Source organism: Rhinolophus sinicus, linkage group LG01 (assembly GCF_036562045.2).
Source record: "Rhinolophus sinicus isolate RSC01 linkage group LG01, ASM3656204v1, whole genome shotgun sequence".
Taxonomy (NCBI): domain Eukaryota; kingdom Metazoa; phylum Chordata; class Mammalia; order Chiroptera; family Rhinolophidae; genus Rhinolophus; species Rhinolophus sinicus.
In genome coordinates, this window is record NC_133751.1 from 79,729,683 (window position 1) to 79,745,297 (window position 15,615).

Genomic DNA, 15,615 nt, shown 5'->3' on the forward strand with positions numbered 1-15,615 from the left:
CACAAGGTTGCCAGTTCAATTCCTTGAGTCCCGCAAGGGATGGTGGGCTGTGCCCCCTGCAACAAGGATTGAACACGGCACCTTGAGCTGAGCTGCCGCTGAGCTCCCGGATGGCTCAGTTGGTTGGAATGCATCCTCTCAACCAAAAGGTTGCCGGTTCAACTCCCGAAAGGGATGGTGGGCTGCGCCCCCTGCAACTAGTAACAGCAACTGGACCTGGAGCTGAGCTGCGCCCTCCACAACTAAGACTGAAAGGACAACAACTTGACTTGAAAAAAAGTCCTGGAAGTACACACTGTTCCCCAATAAAGTCCTGTTCCCCTCCCCCAATAAGAAATCTTTAAAAACAAACAAACAAAAACTGATGAACCAAAGATTAGGATCTGATAATGCTCCATCAGCGTTGATGAATGATATAAACACGTAGGGCAACGAGAACTCCACTCTGACACCAGAGAAAAAGAGTGTATTACCCAAGAGCTGCTCCCCCAAGGAGAAAATTTTTTCTTCTAATTTTTATTAGGTTTCACCTGACAACATGGCTTTTTGTATAAAAACAAATAGAAAGAAAAGAATCCTTTCTTTTCTTAGATTTAGCAATTTATTCAAGCTTTTCTTTTTATTCATTCATTCAGCAAAGATTTGCTGAGTGCTAAGTGTGTGCCAGCACAGTTCTAACTGTTTGGGACACAGATCTAAAGAAGACAGAAAGTTTCCTGTCTCTATAGAGTTTATATGACATTAGAATTTTATTTCTTTTTCATCTATAGAAATGATCCCAGCTAATGATCATATCCATCAGACAAGCTACAACGTAGAAAAAGAGCCACTTTCTGTAAAAATGGGGACCTGACCAAGGAATTACATTTCCTTGGAATTTGGTGTCCTTTCAGTTTTCTCTGCATAGGAGTCAAATAATTTCTGTGTGCACTTTAAAACTACTGTTTACTTAGTTTTGGCTCTACCCTGGATTTCTGGTGATTTTGGCTAAGTCTGTGTACCCCCAGCGTGTTTCCTTGCTCTTATCGATCATGCATGGGTAATGTGATGGCACTGACCCCAAATCTCTGAGGGCAATCTCAGTACAACATAGCTGCCTGGAAGTTCAAGGCTCTGGTTCCCATAAAAAAGCCACTGTCTCACAAAACCAGCACATTTCTTCCCCATTTCCATTGTTACATTTCTTTCTTAAGAGTATAAATAAATCTCATGCCGATATTTCACATTCCTCTGAACTGAGCCATGGAGTTTTACCTCGTACTTCTTGAAAGACTAGGGAGCTACGCTTCCATTATTCATATTTATAGGCATGTCCCAAACAGAAGGCACGACTTTATACTTCTCTAGTCCTGGGTCTCTGAAACTATTTTTCAAAAGGACATTTAGAAACATCACTGCAGATCGGGCTGATTGTCTGGTTCAGGACTCTGTCTCAGTGGGGTTCCATGTGGTGGCAGCATAACACTGTTGTTATATATGACTCATCCTTATAAAGGTGGTGACGTATCCTAAAGATTCTTGAATTAGAAATTCTTTTCACACTTAAAAATGAATTCTGAAATCAAATTAATTAGTACAATTAGAGAGTTATATAAATTTTGAAAAACTAATTCTACCCCAGGCTTCCCTATTTTGGAAAATGAGTTTATTATTTATCCAGTTGCTTGGGCTCAAAGTCTAAGAGACGTTCTTCTAAAAAACATTTTTGCATCAAAATTCTGAGAGTTTATGTAATCCTTCTTAAAGTTAATATTAACCAGGGTAAATACATGATGACATTTTAAATTTAAGTTTTGAGGAAAGCTATGGTTAAATGAAACTAATCCTATTTCCCTAAACAATAGTTTCTCAAAATTATTGCAGTTTTTAAAGTCTGACCTTACTTGGACAGCAACAATTTCCCTTCCTTCCTTCCTTCCTTCCTTCCTTCCTTCCTTCCTGCCTTCCTGCCTTTCTCTCTCTCTCTCTCTCTCTCTCTCTCTCTCTCTCTCTCTCTCTCTCAGTACAAACAGATAACATGAGCTCTACCTTCTAAACAAATTTTTAAGGGTATAGTACAATATTGTTAATAATAAGCACAGGTTTTACAGCGGACTTCTAGAACTTACCCATCTTGCATAACTGACACTTATAACCATTGAACAGCAACTCTTCACTTTCCCCCATCATCCCCTGGTAACCACCCTTCTATTTCTGCTTCTAGGAGTTTGACTGTTTTACATACTTAGGAGATATTCTCGGTATCTCTTTTTCTCACAGATCCAACCCATCAGCAAGTTTCAGGTTCTCTCCGTAAAAATGTACCCCAAGTCACTGCTACTAAGACACCATCGTGTTTTGCTTAGACCACTGTAATGGCCCCTTAGCAGGAGTCCCTGCCTCCACTCTTGCCCCAGGCTAATCTAACTAATCAGAGAAACCAGAGGAATGATTTCAAGGTACAGACCAGGCCTTGTCCCTCTCCTGTTCAAACGCGTCCATGCCTCCTTACCCCAGTTTTGTGTAAATCCTGAGCCCCTGTCACAGCCGCAAGGTCTGCGTGATCTGGCCTGCCCTCTTCCCACCCACTCTCTCCCCAGTCCCTGTGCTCTAGCTGGGGGTCTCCTTGCTGCTCTGCACTAAGCCTAGCGGGCTTCCCGCCCTGGGACTTCCAACTTGCAGCTGGGCCCCTCTGCCTGAACTGCCTTTCAGATCTGTGGACGACCTGGCCTCCTTCAGACTTCTGATCCAATGGCACCTCTTCAGAAAGGCCGGGCTGATCATCCAGTGTAAAGGAGTGCCCTCACCCCCCACCCCCCATCATTCTCTACCTGTGCTCCTTACTTGGTTTTTCTTCACGACCAGACATTGTATTGCATGTTTATTTGTTTTCTCCTTTATGGTCATATCTCTGACTAGATAGAATGTAAGTTCTGAAGGTGGAATATCCTTTTTGGCTTCATTCACTGCTAAGTTCCCTGAACCTAAAACAGTGCCAGGCACATAGTAGATTCTCAACACATGTTTATTGAGTAAATTAATAGAGAGTTTCTGCTCTCCTTAAGGTCAACTTAATCTTCTACCATATTTGTACAAGGAACTTCTTTCGAAGTGAAGTATCAGAGGACAGTCATCCTATGTCAAGATTTTATTGTTAAAACGAACTATAACTGTGGGGTAATATAGGCCTAATACTTAGGACATGTGGACCTCAACCAGTTACTCACTTTTATTTTCAAGCTATTTAAAATTTATGTGCTTTAATTTCCTTCATTTCTCAAACAAGGTTGATACTAAAATATACCTAGCCTCATTCTGGGTTTGCTGTGATGATTCAATATGTGGAAATACTTGGAATAACATAAAGACATCTCTTAAAGTGAGGTGCTAATATTTTACTCTACTATATTTAATGATTATCGATTTTTCCTTTAGCTCCATTTATATGTTTATTTCCCTTCATTATCATGAATCTTTATACCAGCAGATCTTAGCCTGTTATACAAACCCAAGTGCAAAGAAACCACTAGTACTTTGGTGTAGATAAAGAGCTAAAAGGATTAGCAGGGACCAGATTTTTAAATACAAAGAAATCTTGGATAAAAGAAGTCTGGAGTGAAGGGGGTTGGGCCTCAATTCACCAGCGAAGATGTGACTTCTGCAGGAGACCTTTGTTGAGGACCCTTGGGTGGCAGGCCAGGCAGGGGTTCCCAAACCATGTAACCTATGTTTCTATTTTTTCTGCTTTATAGATGGAGAAAGTAGATCCCAGGGAGGTTAAACTACTTGTCTAAGGTTGCATAGCAAGTTGGAAGTTGATACCAAGTTGGTATTCTTTTTGTTGCATTACGGTGTCATTGTGTAGGTCGAAACATGTCTTTAAGTTATTGTGCATGGGCTGATTTTATTTGGAAGAATTAGAAACAATGAATTGCTTCGGTTTGTATTTTATAAAAATTTTCAGACTCATATCTTGGAACTGAGGACCATTTATAGGCACCAATTGTTTCAGTAAGTATTTTAAATTGCTGATATAAGGAAGGCTAGCTAGAGGAATATCTCTCCAGGAGCTGTCTGGGTTCCATCCCAACTCTCCCAGTTTACTGGCTGGGCAACCTCAAGCAAGTTTCTTAATTTCTTTGTACATCTGTAATTATATTTCATGTCTGTAAAATGAGGATAATTATTGTTTCTCTCTCATTGGGGTGTTAAGAATAACTGAACATATATATATATAGAGAGAGAGAGAGAGAGAGAGAGAGAGAGAGAGAGAGTATTAAAACAGTGCCTAGCATATAAGTGACACATATGTGTTTACTTTTACAGTATGTAGATACAAATGTAGATAAGATCAGAGGACATTAGAGCTTATCTCAGGAGTTTTCATCTTGAACACAGTTTTGTAAAAAAAAAAAGTTTCCAAATGAAAGCATCGTTTCTTTCTGTAATCTTTAGATGCAGTAACTCAAAGCTGTCACTAGATGGCAATTGCGATCCATTGTGACATCAGCGGCAGCCGGTTTTTATCAGATAGGTCAAACCCTGGAATTTGTTTTTTGTGTCCTGGAGCATTGTGAACTCAGGCTATCCTTTCCCCACAAGGTGGGCCTTTAACAAAACTGTTACGGTCAGCGGGTCAGCAAAGCTTGCCTTCTGTGGTCACTCTTGGGATTCACCCACAAGCGCTCAGTCCTTCTCAAGGCAGCCCCCAAAAGCCTGGGTTTACCTGCCTACATCAGATTGTCAATCTGTATATCAGGAGTGCTGACACCACGTGACAAAAGGACAGTGTCACAATCCTGTGTTAAGAAGATTAATCAGTGGTTCTCAAAGTGTGGTGTCGGGTCCCTCCTCCCCCAACAGCCTCAGCACCACCTGGGAACTTGCTAAAAATAGAAATTCTTGGGCCCCATCTCAGATCTGCTGCCCAGGAATCAGTGTTTTAACAGTCCCACCCTGCTGACTCTGATGCCTGCTAACGTTTGAGAACCACTGAGAGGAACCAATGTTTAGCATCATCTAAATGTTGGTGCTGGGTAGGTCCTCAGAAAATATTTTGCCCAACCCACTCATTTTGCTGGGAAGGAAACTGAGTCGAGAAAAGTTAAATTAGTCACTGACGACACAGGGTTAGGCTAGTGGCAGAGCCAGGCCCCAGGCTACTAAGTTGTATCCCCCAGTTTTCATCACTTTACTCTGTACCCTTTTTCCCCTCAAAACTGAAGCTACTGGGTACACACATTCTACCCTGATACCTAGTCATGACGGAAAAAAACCTGCTTATTTATTTATACAGGAGTCGGTTTATCAATTTGAATGACATTGCTATAGGGATACAAAAATATGTGTGTGCTGCATCCTGTGTGATGCATTTCAGTCGTGTGTGTGTGTGTGTGTGTGTGTGTGTGTGTGAAGTGAGGGGAAAGCAAGTAAAAAAGTCATGTTCCCAATTGCTATGAGAGGCATATGCGTAAGGTCACCTGGGAATTGGGCGAATGTAACTAATCAGGCATAGGGACCAGGGAAGACAGGTAAGAGGAGGACGCTTCAGAGCTGAACTTTGGATGATGGGTAATTCACCAAGAGAGGAAATAGGGAAAGGACATTTGGAAAGAGGGACCAGCATGTGCATGGCCTGCAGCCATGAAACAGTGTGGGTAATCGCAAGACTTTGGTTTGATTGAGGGGAAGGGTGTACATGGAGGGGAAGGACTTATCACGTTATACATAATAATAATAATAATAATAATAATAATAATATAGCTACTACTAATCATATCTGACTCATTGAATGTTAACTATTTGCCAAACACTGGACTAAGCATTTTATATCTATTAGTTGATTTGATCTTGTTTAAACTGCTCTTATTCCTATTTCATAGATGACAATAGAAACATATATACTGTTCTATTTTCCTTAAAATCAAGTGTTACTAATTCCATTTCTTAGACACTGAACTTAGAAAAAGACCCTTAATAGTTACTTGTTCCAGGACAATCTCTGTAATGGGTAGTAAGTATGCATTTTGGGGGAATGAGGAATACATTTTTAATACATGTAGTTTTATTATAAGCATAGTTTTCATAATGCATAAAATCAGTCGGATTTTGACATCCTTTATTTTTTAACTCAAGGAATGAATGTCCCATTAGTCTTTGATCTATCAGCAGCTGTGGAAGTAGCCAATTTCTTATGATAGCAGATGATTGTGTTTGAAAAGTGGCAAAGAATGCTCCTTTCAATGATTTGACTCACTGAAGAAAGGAAGCTGAGTAATGAGTGAGTGATCTGGTCTGAAATCATTGGCTTTGTTACATGTTTGGTTTTTACTTTGTACACATTCACTGTGAATGTGCTTTTCATGTGCTACATGAAGAGTCATCTGTATTAGCATATTACTTTCTTGCACAGGCGTATTCACAACCAAGGTCAAAAGTCATGTTATAAAGTTCTGGTAGGATCTGAAATACCTATCCCTTCCTAGCTAAGCTTCCAGAAATTCCTGGATTCTTTGGGATATTTTTCAGTGATTTCACTGTTTCCTGAGAAAATAACTTTCCTGTTCTTTAGTTTTCTCATCGGCAAAATATTGGTATTGGATGAGATAATCAGCTGTAACGGTTTGTGGATTTATGATTTCATGATTAAATGGCAGGCACAAAGAACTTTTCTGAGCTTTCCTTGTAGTAAAATTTTAGTGTCGTTTTCATAAAAGAAGTTATCAGACCAACTATTTCTCTGTGAATTTTTAAATGGGATACCTAAAACAGCTCTATATTTCAATTTTTCAGATCACTAAAATGCTGTCCAGCTGAAATATGTGATTATATGATATATTCCCACATCTCAACTGGGCTAAGACTAAGGCTAGTTTTAAACAGATGTCATTAGATATGATTGATGGCCAAGTTTGTTTTAAGATAGAAGAATTGCACTTTATCTAATGCTCTGCTTTTCTTATTGCTGCAATTACAACTTTGAGTTTTAAGAGCTCATATTACAACCTTGACCTTTACACTCATGTTCACAGCTAAGGATAAACTCCTTTCTCAAGAAAATCTAGAAAACCCAATCCAACTTTCACCTTCCTTGTCTAGAGAAGTTAATAGTCCACAGGTTGCTTTATCTTGAATCAAAGGAAGGGCAATAATGCCTGCAAAGAAGAACCTATACAATGTATTATTATTTAAAAATTTTGTGATTGAGAAGAAAATTTGCATTTTACTTCCCCCAGATAACTGTTGCCTTTCTCATTTGTACTCAATTTTGGAGTGGATTACAATAATTTTTCTATTCACTTATTATAAAAGCATTACATGTTTATTCTGGAATTATTACAGAAAAGTGTAAATAAGGAGAAATCTAAAATTATGCCACCCAGAGTTGGCTATTGTTAATATTTTTCTTTTTGTTTTTTTTTTTTTGGTTCTAGGTAAATATGAACATTAAGTAATTAGTGACAAGTTATATTATATTTCTAAGTCTTCTTTTAAAAATTAAGTTTAGCTTATATACACAAATTTAACCTCTACCTTCAAAAATAACATTATTGTTATTATATAAAAAGCTATAATACTCTGTCACTTTCACTATTTTGTGATTTTTTCAGTGCCATTTTAATTTAGGTCCCTTTTTGTTTGCTTGTTTTTATCCCTCCTTTTTGCAAAAAAGATTTAAGGTAATTTCAACCCATTTTCCTCCAAGTGGGTATAATATATAGAGGAAGGCAAACCTCTGGAATTCATTATATATATATATATATATATATACACACACACACATATTTTTTAATGAGACCTTTGCTTTATAAACAATTGGTAAGATTTAACACACTGAGGAATGATGTTATAAAGAATTCTATTGTAACATAAAGAAACCCTTTAGAAAGTGAGGAGTAACTCCTTTATATATAGTCTTGTTTGTAAGTATGTATTTTTCAAAACTATGTTCATAAGCCTACTGACTTGTGCAATCCTGTAATGCAGAGCTCTGGTCTCATAGCCCCGTATTCCCTCAGTGTCTAGAACTGTTCCTGATCCATTGTGTTTGCTAGGTGACCACAGGGGAGTTGAAATGAATAAAATAAAGCACTTTCAAATATTTGAACACTGTTGTAGGTTGCATTGTGATTTCAAATAGCACTGACATAAGAGGCATCTTACATCATGGTTAAGCTTCGATTCTGCTCCCTGTTCCTAATTTTCAAGTCCTTAAATGAGATAACTTGGTCTGCCTCTTAGCACAGTGCTTGAGTCCAAATAGTAAGTGCTAAAGAGATGTTAGCGTTTAATGATTTGGGCTATTTATTTTCTTCCTAAAAAAGAACCCATTTTTCCAGGGGATTTTCAGTTAGATTTTCCAAAACAAGAAAAAGCTACTTCTTTAGGAATTACATATAAAATATCTTCAAAAATTGGTAAGGGCAATAAAATATACTGTATTTCATAATAAATTTATGTTTAATTATTATTTTACATTGCCTACATCACCTAATAGTCCAATGTCTCATTCATTCATAATATTTAATGGGAACATATCCATAGTACTTTTACTCTAAGCCTTTTAAGCATTCAGCAACTATAAAATGGGCTTTAATGAATGAGCAATTTGAGGCATCAGCTAATGAATTCTGACTTTTCCCCCTGCATGTGGAAGATGTGTGAGGATGACAGAATCATTGCTGCTAATGTGCATTGCTCTATGACTGAGTCTTTGGAACTCTGTCTCAACCACATCAAGACAGGTGCATAAACAAGTCCAGTGCTATGAAATCTGTTCTGTGGGCTCTGCACAATGCAATCCTCTCGTCCAGTGCTGTCCAATAGAAACAATGTGAGTCATATAAATGACTTCATATTTTCAAGTAGCCACATGTAAAAAGTTAAAAAAAACCATATGAAATTAATTTTAATAATACATTTTAACTCAAGATGTCTGAAGTGTTATCATTTTAATGTGCAATGAATAAAAAGTATTAATGAGATATTTTGAATTCTTTTTTGTTCAAAGTCCTAGAAATCCCACATGGATTTTATATTCACAGTACTTTTCAGTTGCAACTAACCACATTTCAAGGGCTCCATCACCACATGTGACTCATGGCTACCATATTGGACCACACAATTCTAGTCATTCCCTGTTTGAAGACACCAGAGGGCAGCAGTGTGGTGTAGAGGAAAAAAGACAAAAAGCAAACAGGAATCATAATATATGTCTGCTCCTGGCTCTGACATTTGATGCTGATGTGACTGTGAACAAGTGATTCAGTTTCTCTGGGTCTCAAATTCCTACTCTCTATAATGGAGCTTGTTAATAACTGCCATACTCCCCATAGGAGGCTGTGGGGAAGACTAAGATATTGTATGTGAAAGTGCTCTGTTAGATCATCAAGCACCATACACATGTTAGGCATTATTGCCCCTTTTATTGTAGATTTACTCTCATGACTTGCCCAAGGCCACATTCCAAGTTGGTAGGAGAATCAAGGATAGAATCTGGGGCTTCTGACTTCCAGCCATCTGCTTCAACTAAAGGCTGTTCATACAAAGCTGGCTTTAAAAACAAAACAAAACAAAACAAAACAAAAACCCCAAACCTCAAACCCTTTATATTTAAAACAAAACAAAACAAAACAAAACAAAAATGAGGAAGGCAGACAGTGGCAATAAGTAAATTCAATGTTGAATAGTTAGGGTCTTCTTAGCCATTGTCATAATGTTCTGCATACAGGATATTTATATACCGATATGTCAGAATTACAACCATCGAGGATTGGACTTTATTGCTGTCATATAACATAAAACCCCACAGTCTTCAAAGTCTCAAACAAATTCTAAATTGAACTGTGGTTTCCCCACTCTTATTTATCTCCAAAATATGGTACAACCACAAGAAAGCCCTTCTATAGTGGGTTAGATTAATAAAACAGATATGGATCAATTCAGCAGGTTTTCCATGGATTATTTTGGGTTACAGATGTAGCTCATTAATTCCCATGTGTGAGACACGACTTCTCTAGTGTGAATCCAGGAGACACATTAATCTCTGAAGAGAACGTGGGAATAATTCAGTTCAATCCGTACTTATTTGTGCTTACTGTATATACGGCACATTAGATATTTTAATGAAAAAAAAGAGTTTATTTCTACATTAATTGTCACTGAAAGATATAAGTTATTTAACTTGAGGAAAATACAGACTATGCCTACCAAAATGTTTAGGTTCTATGATTCAGGAATCTGTATTTTCAAAAGGTAAAAAGATGATTAGAAATTCCAGATTATTCAAAAATAATTTAAAAATTCACATCCTTTACTTTTGGAGGGCACACAGTGGATGAGTTATTATGAGTTATTTCCATTTTCCCTAACTGTACCCCTATCATGGTTTTCATCTTTACATTTATGGGTCATTTTTTACATTTGTTTCAAATTAATTTCTTCACATAACTTAAAAATCACATAAAATATTTAGAGTTTTTTACTATGTGAAATTAAGCAGAAGCCAAGTTGATTTTCACCAAAAAGCCATATATTAAAAAAGTTCTTTATTCTTTTTTTCAGTCAAAATTCTTTCTTAAAAATGACTTTCAGCTGGTTATTTTTATTAGAAAACTATCATATATAAGCTTTGGACATGCCTGAATTGATGACCATGTTGAACAAATGTAATTTTTATTTTCATTTGCTGTTGGCCATTAAATGAAATAGTGTATTGGGTAACCTTTTCATTTTATTGCTTTTGCACCCTAGTTTAAAAATAAAGATTAATTTTTAAAAAGTCCAATAAATGTAGTTTTTATATTTTTACTGTGACTTTACAAGCAATTTTTCTCCTCTGCCTTATAATAACCACTTTTTTTTTGCATTTATACGATTTAGTTTAACATTATTACTGTAATTTTTCACTGGGTGAGCCCATCAATGTCCTTGGCAGCAATATTTTGTTGCAAAAAATCCAGAAGCTGAGCCTGCTGTTGGTTGAAACAATTATAAAGTTTCTCTGGTTGAGTTTAGAGCCTTATCCTGACATTATAGCTAACCAGCGTCATGACTCCTTCATCAGCTTCTCCAAAATATGTGATGAACTTGCGTCCTGAAACCTATTGCTTAAATAAGCAGATGTATTTCATTCAATGGTTTTGCATTATAAATATTTCACTTGATTGACATCTGGCCTTGATGGAATTCAGCCAAAATAATTAGTGGTACCTGTAGTAGAATTAGTGGTATCTTAGAAACTTATTAACATATTTGAATTTCTCCAGGAATTGAGAATGGATTCATTCTAGACCGGATGTGGTCATGTGCCATTAACTATAGGGCTAGATGCTTTTCTTTTTTGTTCTAGTGCACTTCCAGCAAGAACACACACAACAATCTGAGAAATCTTAACTATTCATTCTTTAAATTACTAAATAAAATTAAGTAGACTATGAAAAGCCGTTGTACTAGTAAATATTAGGAAATATTGAGTTGTGTGTCCAAAAGTCACACTTAAAACCAGGCAATAATAACAAGCATACTTGGCTGTGGGTACTATGAGATAGTGTTTACTCGTCAGAAATGGATGGTATTTTTTTCCATTAGAGTTCAAAGTTAATGATAGACTTCATATTTTAATTGCTTCTACTAAGAAGTCAACTAAGGAATAAAAAAGATTCTGGTATACTATTATTATTTTTCACTGTGGCCATATTCAATATCATATGTTAATAAAACCATATTTGTTATATCATGCTCTATTTCATACTTCCTAGATTGTTTTTAGGAAAATTTAGTATATGTCACTTCAGTCATCTGAAAGGAATCGTTCTTTGTCATTAAAACTCATAATTTAAAACTATAAAATATCAGCCAGAAAATAATTGGCTCAATTAAGAGAAATTTGATAATGGTAGAAAAGCACATATAGATATGCTTGGGAGATGATAAGATTATTTTAATTTTCCCATTTGCACTGGAATTATTTATTTTACAAATCTCCAGATCTTTCATTACTTAAAACCCTCTGCTGAATCATGAAAATAAGCTTAAGTTTGCAATTTTCCTCTGCAAAATCTTGTTAGCATCTGGTGAACACTTGGATAACCTAGTCAGGTCCTATGGAAATGATTATTTTAAGACTCTATTCAACATGCCTAGACTTAAAAAACCAGCTAGAATCACATTCTGCACATGTATTTTACTGTCGGGGATTTTGAAACCTGGCATTAGTAGCGATGGTCTAAAGGCTTCTGTAGCGGTGCAAATGGGAATAGGAGATAAATAGGTCATGCAAGCAGGCTGGATACCCGAGTGTCTGCCAACGGCCCCTGTGCTCCCAACAGTGACTTCCTGTGGACCACCGGTGGCCACTGCGCCACTCTCCAGGGTTTCTTCACTTACATTTAGACTTGGCTGCCGTTGGAGTCAGGACCAGTGTCCTTGCTTGTACCTTCCTGTGGCACGCCGGGGGCTGGTTTCCGTCTCTTCACCAGGTACTGCTCCACTTCCAGAACAGCGTCTGAAGTAAGGGGAAAAAAGGATAGTTTTACTCGGTTGGAAAGACAAGAAGCTGCATTATTATCAAAATGCATTGTTTTGGGATCGCAAGAGAAATTACATAATAGGAATATATAAATACACACTTCGGTAAAAAATGTTATTATTTGCCAAAATTTAAATGCACATTTCTGAGATATTAGAAGAGATCTTTGTATGCTGATCAGGAGAGACAATTTTGGGGGGTTCTGTATATGCAAATATACACTTATTTATTTTTACACATATTCTCTATATCGTTTTTGTCCAAATAAACAATATATTGTATGTCTTTATTGCTTTTCATGGTTATATTACATGCTAAGGTCTCATTAATTTAATTCCCATTAATACAGATTTCAGGTAATTTAGAAAGGATTTGGGCATTTGCTATAGAGGAAGTAAATTTATGAGGAAGTTATATTTCAGGGAGAAAAGTTAGGTTTATTTTTAAAAAGTAAACTCTTCCAGCAATACATTTTCTATACAATTTGTATACCACAGTATTTGAGCTAGAAATTATTCTCAGTTACTTATCACATCAGGCCTTACAGCCTTTTAAAACACTTCCAGGTTTTTGTTTGAATTTTTGGTGCAATTTAGTTGAAGATACTGTATGGATCATCTATAACTTAGACTTTTTACAAATCATATGGGAGTTCTTCCCACTTAAACTGAATTACAGAAATTTACCTCTCTGCTACTCTCTATTTTGTTTCGAAATATTCCATAAAGACTTGTTTAGGAAATATTACCTACATTTGAATGTAGAAATATTACCTTCAACTAAATTGCACCAAAAACTCAAACAAAAAACATTTAAATAGGAACATCTTCAGACATTTAGATAAACAAAAATATCTGAAAGCTAGGATCGCTTGATTAGGAAATAACTGCAGAATTGAGTATCCAACTTAGAATTTCTGCAATGTGACATAAATGATATATTCTAGAGCAGTACTATACAATAACACTTCCTGTGACGATCAAAATGTTCTATATTTGCACTGCTCAATATGGTAGCCAATAGCCACATGTGGCTATTGAGTACTAGAAATGTGGCTAGTACAAACGTGGCATTGCATTTCTAGTTTTGTTTCATTTTAACGAATTTGAATTTAAATACCCACTTGTGGCTAGTGGCTACTAAGAGTTTATCTGTATTCAGCAATCAACATAAAATAAAGAAAAACGTGAATGTCTTCTAGTTGCTGAATGTATAGAAAACATGCATGTCCCCAAAACACAAGGCCCAGGCTCTGGTACGTGGCCATCCATAGGGAGTCCTCACAACAGGTGCACAGGCCTGAAGGGTGGACACAGCAGCTTTCTGAACTTTGGCTCAACTTGTACATAGTCAAACATAAATACAGTTTGGGTTAGCCATAGGTGATTTGAAGACCTTTTGTCTCTGGAAAGCCATGGGGATCTCAAATTATCTCTAGTAATAAAGTTCAGTGATGGTGAATGGAGTCAAGGGTTTGACTTTTCCAGTTCATTTCTCATGTGGTATGACTGGCGCGTAATAGAGACAGAGATGAAGGAGCTATTCCATGAACATAACTGCCTTCATGTAAAGAAAACTGCAGTTTCAGACTGGATAACAGGAAGAGGTTCATGAATACGTTGGCGCCTTTCCCCAAATCATTCTTTAAGAAATATTGATTGAGGGCTACTGTGTGCAACACTAAGGCACGGTGCTTAGTGTTGGAGATAAAAATGTTGAAGAAAAAAATAAATACAGCTTCTGCCCTCATGGTGACAAATTGCATTAGACAATAAGATTTTTCCAATGTCTCCTTCTTCCAAAATGTATTTTTTTCCTTGGATATGGTGAAAATAGAACAGAAAAGATACGCAGGATAAATAGAAATGCTGAGGCTCATGATGAGGTGTGTGTCACACACTTTGTTCAGTTTTACTTCTCTCTGCACAGTTTTCATAGTTCCACACTCAGATAGTTGAATAAACCAGTTTTTGAAATGCAATATTGGAAGCAGAGAAAATAACTGAAAAAAACCTCAACTGCCATTTTTAGAACATGAGATGAGCATCATTGTTTAGCATTTGAGTGTTTACCATATATGTTTATAGGGGTTCTTTCCTTTCTACAAGCCAGAAGAATGTTCTTTAAAATAATTACTAACTAAAAGACTTTCTTTTTGCTGTTATGTGATGATACATTTTCTACTTTGCCATTCAAAACACTGTAAGAAAGAGTGCTGCAATCACCATTTATTAAATAAATAAAATTATTCAATTTTCCAGCACCACCGCAAGACCTGAAAAGAACTACCATGTTTCCCCAAAAATAAGACCTAGTAGGACAATCAGCTCTAATGCGTCTTTTGGAGCAAAAATTAATATAAGATCAGGTATTATATTATATTATATTATATTATATTATATTATATTATATTGACCTGATATTATGTTATGTTATGTTATGTTATGTTATGTTATGTTATATTATATTATATTATACCCGGTATTATATTATATTATATTATATTATATTATATTATATTATATTATATTAGACCTGGTCTTATATTATAGTAAAATAAGACCTGGTTTTGTATTTTTCTCCAAAAGACGCATTAGAGCTGATTGTCCGGCCAGGGCTTATTTTCAGGGAAACACAGTATCTGCTACACAGGCGATACGTAGCTTATTGTATTTCGGTTCATCTTGAAAGAATGAATCAGAAATGTGGCAGAGTATTGAGCAAGAACTATTTAGTCAGATTTCTTTTTTTCCTTCACAGAACAAATGTATAATTAAATGTATGGTTTAATCAGCATTTTTTAAAAATTATTTTTTTTCCTTTTTCTTTCTTTTTCTTTTAATTTATTTTTTTTAAGTGTGTTTTGCCAGGACCCATCAACTTCAAGTCAAGTAGTCGTTTCAATCTAGTTGCAGGGGGCAGCTCACAGTGGCCCACGTGGGGATCGAACTGTCAACCTTGTTGTTAAGAGCACTGCGCTGTAACCAATTGATTTAACCATTCACCCACTAGATGAATTTTCAAATGTGTCATTGATGGAAATTTAAGGATGAAAAAGATTAAGAATTAAATGAAATGAATGAAATCACAATACATAGTACTTAAAG

At 36.2% G+C, this 15,615-nt stretch overlaps 1 protein-coding gene across 2 annotated transcripts in view; it reads right to left on the minus strand.

Moving 5' to 3' along the window:
• The window catches only part of COL8A1 (collagen type VIII alpha 1 chain), a 154,897-nt gene that overhangs the window by 47,818 nt on the left and 91,464 nt on the right, over positions 1–15,615 (minus strand). For both annotated transcript variants that reach the window (XM_019756542.2, XM_019756541.2), the window contains exon 2: positions 12,367–12,484. The gene's annotated coding sequence lies outside the window, so the exon portion shown is untranslated. The remainder of the gene's footprint in view (positions 1–12,366; positions 12,485–15,615) is intronic.